Source organism: Dipodomys spectabilis, unplaced genomic scaffold (assembly GCF_019054845.1).
Source record: "Dipodomys spectabilis isolate Male_0828 unplaced genomic scaffold, ASM1905484v1 ptg000092l, whole genome shotgun sequence".
NCBI lineage: Eukaryota > Metazoa > Chordata > Mammalia > Rodentia > Heteromyidae > Dipodomys > Dipodomys spectabilis.
In genome coordinates this window covers 8,859,811-8,874,972 of record NW_024870769.1, presented here as the reverse complement: position 1 = coordinate 8,874,972, position 15,162 = coordinate 8,859,811, and positions in this window count along the sequence as shown.

Genomic DNA, 15,162 nt, shown 5'->3' with positions numbered 1-15,162 from the left:
GCCAAGCCTGCCTAAATCCATGAGTTCAAACACAGGTACCACAAACAAAAAGTTCTGTCACTAAACTATACCCTAAGATCATATATATATATATACACACATATATATGTATATATACACATATATATGTATATTTAGTCAAATATAAGTACTTACATATGTATGTAAGTACATATTTCAATTGGAAAATGCTCTCTGATTTTCATGCAGCTTACTTATACATAGACTTTTAGATTCAACTAATTGATGAACATAAAACAGTAATATATTTGAGCAGATAGTTTTCTTGTTACATTCAACCAGTTGTTACTCATTTTTAAGCCCTAATATATTATGGATAAAAAATATTATTTTATTATTCTAAAGCAGTTGTATAAAGGGTTTTATTCAACATGTCAGTCTATGAACACAATGCATCTTGATCAGTGTTACCCTTCCATCATTTTTCCCCTCACTGGGATTACTATTGAAACATGAAGATCTTTCATTCTGTGGCCTATATGAACTGGAGACAATTTGTGATTCGCATATTAATCACTAGATTACCTTAATAAGTAGTCACAAAACTTTTTTAAAAGCCCCATCATTTCTTAAGCCCACATTAAACATCTTCTAAATCTAATCAAATTATACTTTCAAAGTGCTGTCATTTTTCCTGTTAAGTGGACATTTCCACTATTTGATGTCTTTAGATATATAATAGATTTGCATTTCTAGCCTTATGGTTATGTCTGCCACATAATACACTCTTTCATGTGAAAGCCCATTTTTGTATCAATGAAATCAGGCAGAGCAGCATCTGTCTCCACCTGCAGCATTCATTATTAATAGATTAGCCCTTTATCCTGATTCTTTTGCTCTAGATATGTAGTCAAAATATACAAACAATAAACAAATACACAGAAAATAAAAGGCTTTGTGAGTACTTTCCATTCTTTACCAATTGGCCTCTACCTCATTTCCTGATAACCTAGATGAACAAGCTCTCTACTATGCTTTCTGTACTACCTTATCATCCATTCGGCGCATAATGCCACTCATTTACACACACACACACACACACACACACACACACACACACACACACACAAAGCTGCTTTCCAGATGCACTTAACAAAATTTATTTAACCAATGAAAATGGTGTGCTTAGCCCATTATCTTATATGAGACTGTTGGTTTTCATTTTCTTCTTACAACACTCTCCTCCCCTGGATACTGGGAGGCTTTTATCTCCCACTTTTCATTCTACCACGATCACTGCCATAAACTGTGTGTTTACACGTTTCCAGGCCATAGACTCAGTGTTTTATTTGCATGAGCTTGCTAAATTCTCAGCATAAATCTTTGTGGCAGCTGAAATCTTATTTGAAATGGGGAAACTAAGGTGGAGACTTGGTAAATTACATTTTCATGATGCAGCTTGGTAGCGGATTAGGATCTGATATTATCCTCTCTTTCTCTGTCATGTTCCCTTTCTATTTGCAGCCACTTTTCAACATGGCTCTCACCCTAAGTGTTGACTGAGCCCCTTAATCACTCATAATCCTTTTTCATTCACACACATGGCTTCAGGCACTGGCTTTATGCGATTCTGCACTGATCATAAAACTTAAGTCCATTACAAGTACTTTTTGAAAAAACATCCTGAAATGTTTGAGAGAAATCTCAGAACCAATTAGTATACTCATTCCATGAATCATAATCTTAGCATGATCCATTATATATTCTTGATTTATGTTCCTTTGAATACCGAAGAAACCAAATTGATGTTATTTGTCACAATCTCTGTTTCCTCCACATCCCACCAAACTTCAGGTTAATTGTTTGAGTGAGGGTCATCTTAAGAATCCTCCTCATTCTCTCCAGTTTACATTAGATACTCATTATTAATCTCTTCCTCTACTATCAAGATATTATGGTTATATTTTAAGTGAATTTATTGCATATTTATGAGCATACTTCTTAACCTTTTGAGAGCTCCAGTACCTAATCTGTAAGTTGAAAAATGCATAGCTACATTTGATATATGTTTATCAATTATTTTGTCCCCCTTTATTCAAGCCAACTTATCTAACTAAAAAATGAGATGAAACTTTTAGTACAAATAACACAGCAGGCTAAATGAGAGTAACTTCATTTCCCAGGTACACACAGCTTTTTAAAGGTGACTTGGAATTCTATCCAAATTATGTGATCCAAAGCCCTCAATAAGGAATTAGATGATTGCCAAGGTAGAATTCTATGGTTTTGTATCTCTTGTTAGAAGCAGCATAAACTTTAATAGAAAGCATTTACTGGTATATTTTTCTTTTAGGGCTCTCAACTGTAAGCTGTGGAACCTTAGGAAATTACTTTCTGAGTATGAATTCCTTTTACCCCTTAAAAGTAAGGCAATGGTATATAGTTTAGAAGATACTTTGAGGAAATTCTAAATTCTCTTCCCAAATCATTTCCTTCTTTCTTCCCTAGTAACAGAAGTTTTAGAAAGCATAGGTCATGATGTACTCACAAACTGACAAGTTGTACAACTACTTAAGATAAATAAATAAATAAATAAATAAGTAAACAAGGATGGAGGGAGGAAGGAAGGAAGGAAGGAAGGAAGGAAGGAAGGAAGGAAGGAAGGAAGAAAGGAAGGAAGGAAGGAAGGAAGGAAGGAAGGAAGGAAGGAAGGAAGGAAGGAAGGAAGGAAGAAAGGAAGGAAGGAAGGAAGGAAGGAAGGAAGGAAGGAAGGAAGGGCATAAGTCACAAGGAAGGAAGGAAGGGCATAGGCCACAAAAATTTACCTTCATTACTAGACATGTCCATCTGTTTAAATTTATTCAGGAAATAAAGAATATGCATATGTAGTTTCTATAATTATTCCTTTAAAAGTTGCTGTTCCTTTAATATTTGTTTCATTGTTTTCCCTTCTGAGTGACAGATTGTGAAACAATAGCGGGAGTTGCATGCATTCAGTTTTCATGAAGCATGGTTTTGGCCCTGTAAGTGAGGACGACATGCCTGGCAGAAAATATACTGGGCATTGTGTTAACTTGGTCGTTGGTGTTAGAATCACAAGGCAGGCTATCTACCTTTAAGCTTTCACATGAAAAGAATCATCACCTAGTTGTTTAGGCCACTACCAACTAATTGGCTGTTAATCGCAGCACACTAATGTCTTCAGTGAGAGTCAGTTCATTCTAGACTTCCACTAACTATATGGAATTTAGTTATTCATATTTGAAATATCTCTAAGTATTGTAGGTTTTTAAACTGGAATAATTTTGACAGATGCCAGTATCTCATGCCTGTAATCCTCTACTCAGGAAGCTGAGATATGAAGATTGCAGTTCAAAACCAGACCACAGCTGGGTGCCAGTGGCTCTTGGCTGTAATCCTACCTACTCAGGAGGCTGAGATCTGAGGATCACAGTTCAAAGCCAGCCTGGTCAGGAAAATCCTTGAGATTCTTATCTCCAATAAACTACAAAGAAAACTGGAAGTGGTGCTGTGGCTCAAGAGGTAGAGTGCTCGCCTTCAGCTGAAGAGCTGAGGGACAGCGCCCAGGCACAGAGTTCAAGCCCCATGGCTGGCAAAAAAAGAAAGAAAGAAAAAAGAAAGAAAGGAAGGAAGAAAGGAAGAAAGAAAGTAAGAAAGGAAGGAAGGAAGGAAGGAAGGAAAGAAGGAAGGAAGGAAGGAAGGAAGAAAGAAAGAAAAAAAAAGAAAGAAAGAAAGACAAAAAAAAAAAAAACAGCACACAGAAAAACTGATGAGAGTCTTATCTCTAATTAACTACTAAAAGCCAGAGGTAGAGGTATGACCATCCTTCAGAGAAAAAGCTCAGGGACAATGCCCAGTCCCTAAGTTCAAAGCCCAGTATGGGCACACAAAAAAAAGTTTTATTCATTTTCTCTTTCCCTTCCATAAATAAAAATACACAGCTTTATTGTCTGCAGCATTTGAAGTGAGGGTTTGGAAAATTGTCATCAGCATAATACTTAACTTTATGTGTGTACTCACCTTTTAGCTTTTGGAATTTTCATTTTCTATTTCTCCTTATTTTTTACTTATATATATCTCATTTTTAAATAAGGATTTGAAGACAGAGTTTCTGATTTAATACCGAATATTTAATTAAGAGAAGGAATAAGCATTTTTTGTCAAGAAAATTAAGATTTATGCCTAATCTGGACATTCTTTTTAGACCTGCATCAATGTAGCTAGACCATATCAATCCTTTTAAACTACAGACATGAGAACCGAGGTGGTGATATGTGTTCGTTAGGGACTAGTACCAGAAGAGCACTCCATTCGCCTCAGCCCCTCAGGAGGCTAGGATATGTAGGATAACGGTTTAAGGCCAACCTGGGGAAGAAAAGCCCACGAAACTCCATTTTCAATTAACCAGCAAAAAGAAAATCTATTTATCCAAACTTTCTTTGATTTGTTGTGTTTGGAGTGTTTATTAAGAAAATTTCAGCCTGTGCCAAGCAGCCAGAGTTTCTCCTATTCCTTCCTGTAATGTTTTCAGGGTGTCTACTTTGACTTCAAGGTCTTTGACCCATTCGGAGTTGATTCTGGTGCAGGGTGATATATAAGGATCTAGCTTTAGTTTTCTACAGGTGTTTAGCCAATTTTAATCCTCCCTATCCAGGAGCATGCAAAGTTTTCCACTTTAGTTCTGCTTTAATTTCCTTTTTCAAGTTTTAAAATTTTCATCATAGAGGTCCTTCACTTCTTTTTTTTATTGTGAAAATACTGTAGAGAGGGGTTACAATTGCATGGGCAAGATAATGAGTACATTTCTTATCAAGCATGGTAGCCTCCTTCTTTGTCTCCCCTTCCCAACCCTTCCCACCCACCCCTCGCCCCCCCACCCACCCAATCCTCCCCCCTCACCAAAGTTGTAAAGTTCGTTTTCGACATAACGACTTGTACATCTCATTGTTGCACTGGGTCCACCTGTATCCCTATTTAAACGATTTTTTCCCTTAACATTCACAAATTATACCAACATCAAATACAGTGAAAGCAGGGGTTACACCGTGGGGGAGGGACATATAAAGCAACAAAGAAATCATCTTATAAATATGTTAGAAACAATCGCATGAAAGAAAAAACATTTGAATACTTATCTTGGGGTTCATTTCCCTAACATCAACTTATCTGACCTTTTCTGTGGTCCTTCACGTCTTTAGTTAACTACTAGGTGTTTTATTTTTTGTGGAGCTATTACAAAAGGAATTGCTTTCCTGATTTCAGCCACAATCTTCTCATACAGAAAAGCCATTGATTTCTGTATGATGGCATTGATTCTGTATGATGGCATACAGAAAAGCCATTGATTTCTGAGAGTTAATTTTATACCATGCTACTTTGCCAAATTTTCAGATCAGCTCAAGTAACTTAGGAGTGGAGTCCATGGGGTTCTTTAAATACAAAGACCATGTCATCTGCAAAAAGGGAGAGTTTTACTTCATATTTCCTTATTTGGATCTCCTTTATGTTTGCATCTTTTCTTACTGCTCTAGCTAGGCATTCTAATACTAAATTGAAGAGAAGTGGAGAGACTGGACATCCTTGTCTCATTCCTGAATTTAGAGGAAATGGCTTTAGCTTTTTGTCATTAAGTATAATGCTGTAGTTTTGTCATACACAGCCTTTATTATATTGAGGAACGTTGCATGGATTCCTAGTTTTTCCAGAACTTTCATCATAAAGGGGTGTTGGATCTTGTCAAATGTTTTTTTCTGTATTTAGATAACCACATGGTTCTTATCCTTGCTCTTTTTGATGTGATGAATTATATTAATTGATTCATGTATATTAAACCATCTTTGCATCCCTGAAGTGAATCCTGTTTGATCATAGAGTATGATTTTCTTGAAGAGTTGTTGAAGTTGATTGGCCAAAATTTTGTTGAGAAGTTTTGCGTTGATGTTCATTAAAGAAATGGGTCTATAGTTCTCTTAGACCACAGAATGGGACAAGATCTACACTAACCATACAATGGATATGGGCCTCATATCTAAAATATACTTAGAACTCAAAAAATTAAATCCTCCAACAACAAATCCTAAAAGAAACAAACACCTGATTAATAAGTAGCTAAGGACTTAAAGAGAGGCTTTTCTGGAGATGAAATAAGAATGGCCAACAGACACATGAAGAAATACTGAACTTCACTAGCTATAAAAGAACATTAGAGTTCCACCTCACCCCAGTTAAAATGGCTATAATCAGAAGGGAATCCTACTGCATTGTTGGTGGGAGTATGAACTTGTTCAATCACTCTGGAAACCAGTATGGAGGTTCCTCAAAAGACTCCACATAGAGCTCCTCTATGACTCAGAAACCCTATTTTCGGGCATTTACCCAAATGATCACAAACAAGACCATACTAAAGCTACCAGCACAACTATGTTTATCATAGCAGTATTCACTATAGCTAAGATAAGGAACCAATCCAGATGCCCCTCAGTAAATGAAGGTATCAAGAAAATGTGAAATATATATATATATATATAATATATATATATATATATTATATATATTATATATATGAATTCTATGCCTCCATCAGAAAAAATGACACTGCCCCATTTGTTAGGAAATGGAAAGACTTGGAAAAAATATATTTAATGATGTAAGCGAGACCCAGAGAAATATAGGTCTCATGGTTTCCCTAATCTGCAATAGCTAGTATATGTCTAGTACCAGCAGATAAAGGTCAAAAGCTATGTGCATATGACCATATAAGATGATGCTAAGTGAAATGAACCCTGAAAGAGAGACACAAGAGGTTTTATCTTTCTTGCTATTGTTTTTAATGTACTTATACCATGTGATTTTTTTTTCTTTTGTATGTTCTACCCCCCATGGTATAATCCCTATCTGTTTTCACTATATTTGATTCCAGTGTCCTGCATCTCGTATATACATTTTTCTAATTTGGGAGAGGAAGAGAAATAACAAAATACTGAAACAAGGAAATAGGTTGACCCATTGTAACAATCATATGTACAAGACACTATGTTAAAAATGAACTTCACAACTTCATGGGGGAGAGGGAAGATTTGGGGAGGTTGGGAAGGAAGGGATGGTAGGGGAAAAACAAAGGAGGGGTAATAATGCTCTATAGGAAATGTACTCATTACCTTACTCATGTAACTGTAACCCCTCTATGCAGTATCTTTACAATAAAAATGTACATTAAAAAATCTAGAGACATGGTTTATGTTGTTAGAATGCCTCCCAAGAGTATGCAAGACATAGGAGTGTTTGAGTTCCTGAATTGAAGCTTTAGTAATGAAATAAATAAATAAGAAGTACACGAGAAAAATCCATGATTTCCATCATTTCTAAAAATCCATTATTTCCAAAATAACCAGCAAGGAGCTAAGCTTCTCTTTATATAATTTAAGTGGTATATTCATTTTCCTGGTATTGAGTATAGTCAAATGATTCCCAGACATGCCATTTGTTCTTTAACACATAGTCCAAAGTGTTGGTGACTCAGTTTCCCCATGTGCATAGAGGAATAATAATTTGGATGTGTTTTAATATTTTAATAAATATATGAAAAATAAATATAATAACGACACAAATACATCACCATCATCATCATATCATGTATTTCTAAAGTTACTTGAGCCTGGTATATTTTTCCCCTGTACTTTTGAAGTGTTCATCCTCCCAATCCACTCTTGAACATCAACTCAGTGGTAAGAGTAAGAAAAATAGCTCACTGAAAGATGTGCTTTATTTAAATGGTCAGAATGTATGGGTGTGTTTCCCTGTAATAGGAGTATAATTATTTCAAACTCATAATTTATAAAAATTTAAAAAATGACAACATTTTCAGTCATTTAATTTTATATGTTTTTCTTTTTATTGTACTCTACATCATTCATAGCTTGAGAAAAACCATTGTGGGAGTAAATGTGATCATCCTTGTAGTTTCTTTCCTTCGTCTTTTTTCTTTTTGGTACTTTCTTCATTAAGAAATATTCAGACCTAGAGGGGAGCCAGGGGCTCAAGTCTATAATCCTAATTACTCAGGAAACAGATCTGAGAATGGAGGTTTGAAGACAGCAGGGGGAGAAACGTCAGAGAGGCTCCACCTCCAGTTCTACTGAAGGTGCAGCTCATGCGGGAGATAGAGCATCAGCCACAAGAGGAAAAGCACACATGACTTCCAAGTTCAAGTCCCACTACTGACACAAGTTGAAAAAAAAAACAAACTAATAAAAAAATAAAAACTACAATGTGTCACATTTCCAGTGTTCATTTTCTATAGTACTTTTCAAAGACAGTGTTTTCCATCCACCAGGAACCTATGCAGTGGCAATGGAGAAAGGATTATTACCAGAAGCCTGAATTACTTCAGATTTCCACAGCATTTGAAATACACTTGACTCAAAATCACAAACACGGCTGTAGATTCTTGCTTGAAGTTCTCACCATCCATCCTATGATTTCAGTATATATTATTGAACGAAAAGGGTTCAAAGTAAATAATAATGCCAACAAAATTCTTTAGTTCTATGACTCATGAGCTTTGACTTATGCTTCATATAAATAAAAACTAACATTTATATTCTTTTTTTCACAACAGCTTAGATAGACCAAACCTTTCAGATAGTTGATTGCAACTGATCATCATAAATTTTGTTAGGAATATAGTATTCATCTACTCTATTGTATCATTTTTGGTAACTGATGGAATTTAGTTGTATACTTCACTATATTTCAGGATCATGGAGAAGGGAAGCGGGTCCTGAGCCTGTCCTGGCTTTTTGACTTGGCAGGCCTGAAGTCATATTTCAACAAGTTGCCAGTTGCTGGTGCTACAGATCCATGGCCTACACATTGAAAACAACACTGACTTACACTTATAAGATTTATTGAATTTTTTTTCAATTATTTTCCCTGAAAACCTGTGGCAAATTATAACATTAAGTTAAAAAAATTGCTCATATCAGAGTTAAAATTATTGGGTATAATTATGTATATATTTCTTTTTATATCCTAGCCATATTTGGGTATTTTAAGTTTTCATTTGGTCACCCCTTCTCTCTTGATGATCATTTTTTCTTAAGTTCACTTTAGAGATTTTCTTTGTGTCTTTTTTTTTTAAATAGGTCATGGTGCTTGAACTCTGGGCCTGGGTGCTGTCCCTCAGCTCTTCAGCTCAAGGCGAGCACTCTACCACTTGAGCCACAGCACCACTTCTGTTTTTTGGTAGTTTATTGGAGATGAGTCTCATGGACTTTCCTGCCCAGACTGGCTTCGAACCTCTTTCCTCAGATCTCAGCCTCCTGAGTAGCTAGGATTACAGGCGTGAGCCTCTGGTGTCTGGCTACTTCTTTGTCTGGCCATCCTGATCGCCATCTTAGTTGCCTGCAAATTCAGGCCGGTGAGTGTAGTGACCACACATTAGGATGGAGTTATCTCTAGGATCATTTGTTTATGCCACTGGCACTGCAATTTGCAACATTCTACTTCCCTGCTGTTTCCTGGCTATTGATTCACACAGTAGTTGTACTTTGTGCACTATTCTTACCCCAGAAGGGTTAAGAAGATGCAGATTTCTTCTGATAGTAGGCTGTGCTCATCCTCTGGGAGAGAACTGAACTAACAGCAGGAAAAAAAAGTTTATCTTTCTCATATATCAAACCCATGGCACATGCCTCTTATTTTCATAATCGGGAAACTGAGGCAGGAGGATCAATCATGAGTTTGAGGCCAGTCTGGATTCAAGGCTCTGTTTTTAAAAACACAAATAGAAAACATCCAACAAAACCAAACAACGAAAAGCAAACACACAAATAAAAAATCCTAATTTGAAGTGTGGGGAAGGATTGGTTTTGGTCATCTATCTTTTTTATTTGTACTACAATAATTCCTTGTGTCCAGGTTCTAAATCTAAAGAAGTGTTTTCTATATTTTCTGCTACAATATATTTTTCTTAAGGAAAGAAAGGGCATCAAATCTGTCTACCTGAATTGCAGTCTAGGGAAAGGAGTTTTTAAAACTCAGGATAAAAACAAAACTTGTATTTCAATTCAATCTCCCTCATTCCAGTAATCCAGCCTGGGGCCAAGGGTGACCTGTTCACACTGTGCACTGCTCTATCTAATGCACTTTTATTCCTTTTTCAGTGTCTTCATCTTCCAAGTGGGCCAGTTTAGAGCATGTTTGATAAATGCAGAATAAAATTCTCTAACATTTTATGTTAGAGAATATGAGTTTCTTACATATAAGAAACTCAAAAGTTCCTTTTATAAGGAACTATTTCTAATAGAGAAAATGTACAGTAGTCTTAAGGAAAGATAGGATTCAAATTCTGAAGGAGAGGAAAGGATAATTGTTGTGGCAGAAGGATGGGTCAAGTACAACAGAACAGTGCATTGATATAAGGTCTAAGAAAGAGCTGAGGAACTATCAACACTTTTCCTCTATGAGAAAGTAGAAACCTTGGAAAGAGAAGTAGCATTACCCACCTTCTGCCAGTGGCAGAGAGGGGTGAAGGCAAGAATTTAATCCATGTTATCCCCTCCTGCATTTATTTCACCAATCAAGGAAAATGCTGATGAGCATCTGAATCAGGTTCTACGAATGAGGTTAAGTAGGGAAATTCTGGAGAGTCCTATTCAAAAAGAAAAATAGCCATACCTTTGTGGCTCATGCCTACCACCTTAATTCCTCAGGAGGTTGAGATCATGGTTCAAAGACAACTCCATGAGACTCTTTTCTCCAATTAACCAGCAAAAAGCTGGTATGGCTTAAGTGGTAGAGTGTGAGCAATGACCAAAAAAGCAGAGTGAGACTTTTGGAAGCCCTCAGTTCAAATCCCAGCACCATGTAAAACAACAGCAGCAGCAATAATAACAACAATAACAATAACAACAACAGAAAAACCAAAGAGGGAAAACAGAATCTAAAGATGTTCAGAAGTAATTAACAATGGGAGTGGAAGAACTGGAATATCCACATCGTGCAACTCAAATTCCAATGAACTGACAATTCTCTAGACCCCGATAAATCCCAGACACTGGCTGCTTCCTTCCAGTTTTCATGTGAGTCTTTCTCTGAGAAGTACAGTTTGACATCTTTCACAAATATTAAGCACTTTATGGATTAGTATGGGAGAAATGGTGATGGAGAGGGCTATCTCTCATCCAGGCATTCTTTTTTTCTAGTGATGTAACACAGTATTTCTCTTTTGATTTGTTTTTTTTTTCTAACACAATATTTCCAGCACAGTATTTTCCTCTCACTTCCAAAAGACTCTTATTTTACAAAGCACACATGAACATTTTAAGGAAAAATTTTAAAAATGGAAAAAATAAGAAAAAAATCCCTTGTTATTTACAATTTTACTAAATAGAGGTGGTCATTACCAATGTATGGATGCACAATTTTGCAAGTTCTTCCTATTATAATATTTAAGTGTATAAGTACGTATGTGTGCTTGTGCAAATATATGTGTGATTCTGTTTCATGTATGTAGAGATGAACATACAGATACTTTGTTGTTAATATCAATCCATTTGAAGTGAATTTTTATTTTTTCTAATTTCTGCTTCATTCTGAATTACTAGTACTTTCATTAGCAACAGCTTCCAGTTGTATTATTTTTGTTTTATATATTTTTTAAAATGGTTATATAATTTAATGCCTATCCTCTAGAATTTTATAACTTAGAGACTTAGTGAACCATGTTAATTTTAAGATTAACTAAGTAACTGAATATTTTGTGGATTTTGTTTGTTTCTTTTTTTTTGGCTGTTGAAATCCATCATACATTATCCCATTAATTCAATCAACATTGCTTGCTTAATTAACAAAAAAGATACTTGGATACAGTTCAACAGTCACTTTTTATTTTTCTGAAAATTCTGCTGTGAATAGCTGTTGCATGTTTAAAACATTTTTATTACCACCAAGGGATTTTCATTTTGACATGTCCATATATTCATATCTAGATAAGGCTCATTCCTTCCATTGTTCTCCTTTTCTCATCTTCCTTTCTTCCAAATATTTTATTTAAAATAATAAAGCAATTCAACAAATGGAATCAACAGATAATATATGATTCAATATTATTCTTTATATAGCATGAAAAGCAAATACTAGAAGAAAAATCATTTTTACCCTAGGAAAAATCCATCCTATATAGCAAAGCACAATTAAATAGGGCTGAAAAACAAACCCCAAATATGTTCTGCATTTATGTGTGTACAATTTACAAATTATGTTCACACATTATTTGATACTTCCTACTTTGAATGATCGAGGTTGATTTTCTCCATGTGGTTTGGACATTGCCACAGGCATCTCGTGAGCAGATGGAATGGATGTGATTGCCAATATTTTGCTATAAGAAGACTGTGATTCCCATCTGGAGTGAGTTCATATTCTCTCTTAAATCACTCACTCTTGGGAGAAGCCAGCTGCCTGCCACGGTATGAGAATATTTGAAAGCTATTGCAAGAGACCACAGAACAAGTAACTAAAGTCTTTTAGGCAAGAGCTGTCCAGAAAGTCAGACTTCTAAGACCTTATGAGTAATATGAGCAGCTCATTCACCAGTGTAGCCTTCAGAAGAGACTACATCTCTGATGGACAATTAAGAATTTTTCATCAGACATCTTCAGGAAGAAGTGTGAAACTAAACTGCTTTTTAAATTTTTTACTCACATGGAAGTGTGATAGTAAATACTAACTATTTTAAGCAACTGAGCACCAACGCAATTAACCACCACTCATAATTAACTACCACTGATAATTAATAACATCAATTTATCATCAGAATTTCCTTCATGCAAAAATAATTGAAAAATGGTAATCTCTGAGAATAAAGATGATTTGAAAATAAACCTGCTGTGATAGTAAAGACAATTAGGAAATAAAGGAGAATGATGTTCAAAAGGCAGAGTACTCAACAAACTGACATGTTGATTTGAAACCCCTTTGTACAACTACTTAAAGACAATAAAAATTATAAAACCCCAAGTATCATCAAAAATAAAATATTAACCGGTTTAAAAAGAAAATAAACATAAAATTAATTCAAGTCATCATTAATGCAGATTATGTAATAGATTCCCAGGAATTACATTTCCTTATTATGCATCAGGCCTATATTTGTATCCAAGACCCTGGTTTTCTGTGAATGCAGAGTAATACAATTATTTTTAAATGAAACCAGCCAAGCTTCATAAGATTGTATATTCCCTTTTTATTCCAGAGAAATGGCTAGATACGGATGCAAATAAATGGGCACATGCATGCTACAGAGAGAAAGACAGCAACTAAGAGGGAAACTAAGAGACAAGTATAGATATAGACACTGGTGCAGAAATAATTCATAATTTATATGTTAAAAAATTAAAAACTTCCCTCTAAATCAAGGCTGGCTGATGAGGGAAATTAAAGATTGTTAAACATTTCTATGCAACTCGAATGCCTTGTAAATATATTTTGTAAATTAGAATTTTTAAAAACCCACATGGATTAGGTTTCTAAAACAAAATGGGATGGAATAAGTTACAGATTATCATTGAAACTTATGGTAATACATATTTGAACCTATAAATACAGGCTAATTCTTGATTATATCACTTTCAAGGAAAAAGTTTAATTATTTCTATTTTTTATTTAATTTTTATTTTTCTACTGCCTTGTTATATAAGTATCTGAATATCCATTCTCAAGATAATGAGATTGTACATGGGCGGGTGAGCTAATTTGCTAGCAATGGCTTTACAAATGTGAGAGCTAAGCTTTAAATCCAACTCTTACTACTGCTATATGTATTTTTGTTCTATTTTGAAGTTTATCAGGCCTGGTCCAAGAATGAAGGACCTAGGATATGGGCCTGAGAATAGTTCAGTCAGATGACTGTGTGAACTAGCAGATTAAGCTCAAATAGGCTGAAAACAACTGTGGGAATTAGTCCTCAGAATTTGCTTAATTTGTTTTGTAACCTTGAGTAATGTCAAAGTTATACTACTTTTTTATTTTATTTTTACCTGTGCAGCTCCATCTTGACCTAGATTTTCTCTAACTTGAATACCTTTTCACTCCTGAATTGTGGTTCTGTGGATTGAAATCAAAATTTTCCTATAGGTATAGGAGTTATAACACTAAATGCTTGTGAGAACTCATCAGCAAAATTTCAAAGGTAGTTAACATATACTTGCTATATTGATGGGTCATAATGGGTAAGCCTGAAAAATGCAATTTGAAAAAAAGCATTAAAAAGCATATCAAATTAAGCTCAAGGGTTAAAATAAGAACAGTATCCCTGAGCATTACCTATGATCAAAGAAAATGTACAAAGAAATATCCTAAGATTAGAAAATTCATGGAATATATATAAATATTTTTTAAATTTTATTATTATTATTTTTTTGGCCGGTGGTGGGTCTTGAACTCTGGGCCTGGGCGCTGTCCCTCAGCTCTTCAGCTCAAGGCTAGTGCTTTACCAGTTGAGCCACAGTACCACTTCTCACTTTTTCTGTTTATGTAGTGCTGAGGAATCGAACCTAGGGCCTCATGCATGCAAAGCAAGCACTCTACCACTGAGCCACCTTCCCAGCCCTGCTTGGGATATTTTTTTACCAAGTTGATTTCATTATTCCTTTTCTTTGACAGTCTTTATATTTCATACTCATCTGAGAAAACTATCAGAATAAAATGTTTCTTTAGAACGCCATACTAACATTTTTTGCTTCTGCCTATGTATATTTTTATTATTGAGACCCATCCTGTGATTGGTCCCCAGCAATATCCCAGTGGGAAGTGTGGACAAACAAACTGCAGATAAATTCTTGTGACCAGGTAAAGAAGACACTTGGCTTCTCCACCCCTGGCTTATATTTTTCATACAAGTGCCAGAATTCTTTCAGCCCGTTGGAATATATGGGCCTAAAAGTGCCTATATTTGAAAAGTTAAATACCTTGAGAGCTAGAGAGCTCTCTTCTGTAATCCTAGCTCCCCAAGAGTCTAAGATCAGATGATCAGGGTTCTAAGCCAGCTCCGATCTCCAATTAACCAGCAAAAAGCAAGAAACTGAAGGCATGATTTAATGTTAAAGTGCTAGTTGTGAGCAAAAAGAAAAAGAGAGAGAGTGAGAGAGAACACAAGGCTTTAAGTTCAAGCCCAATCAG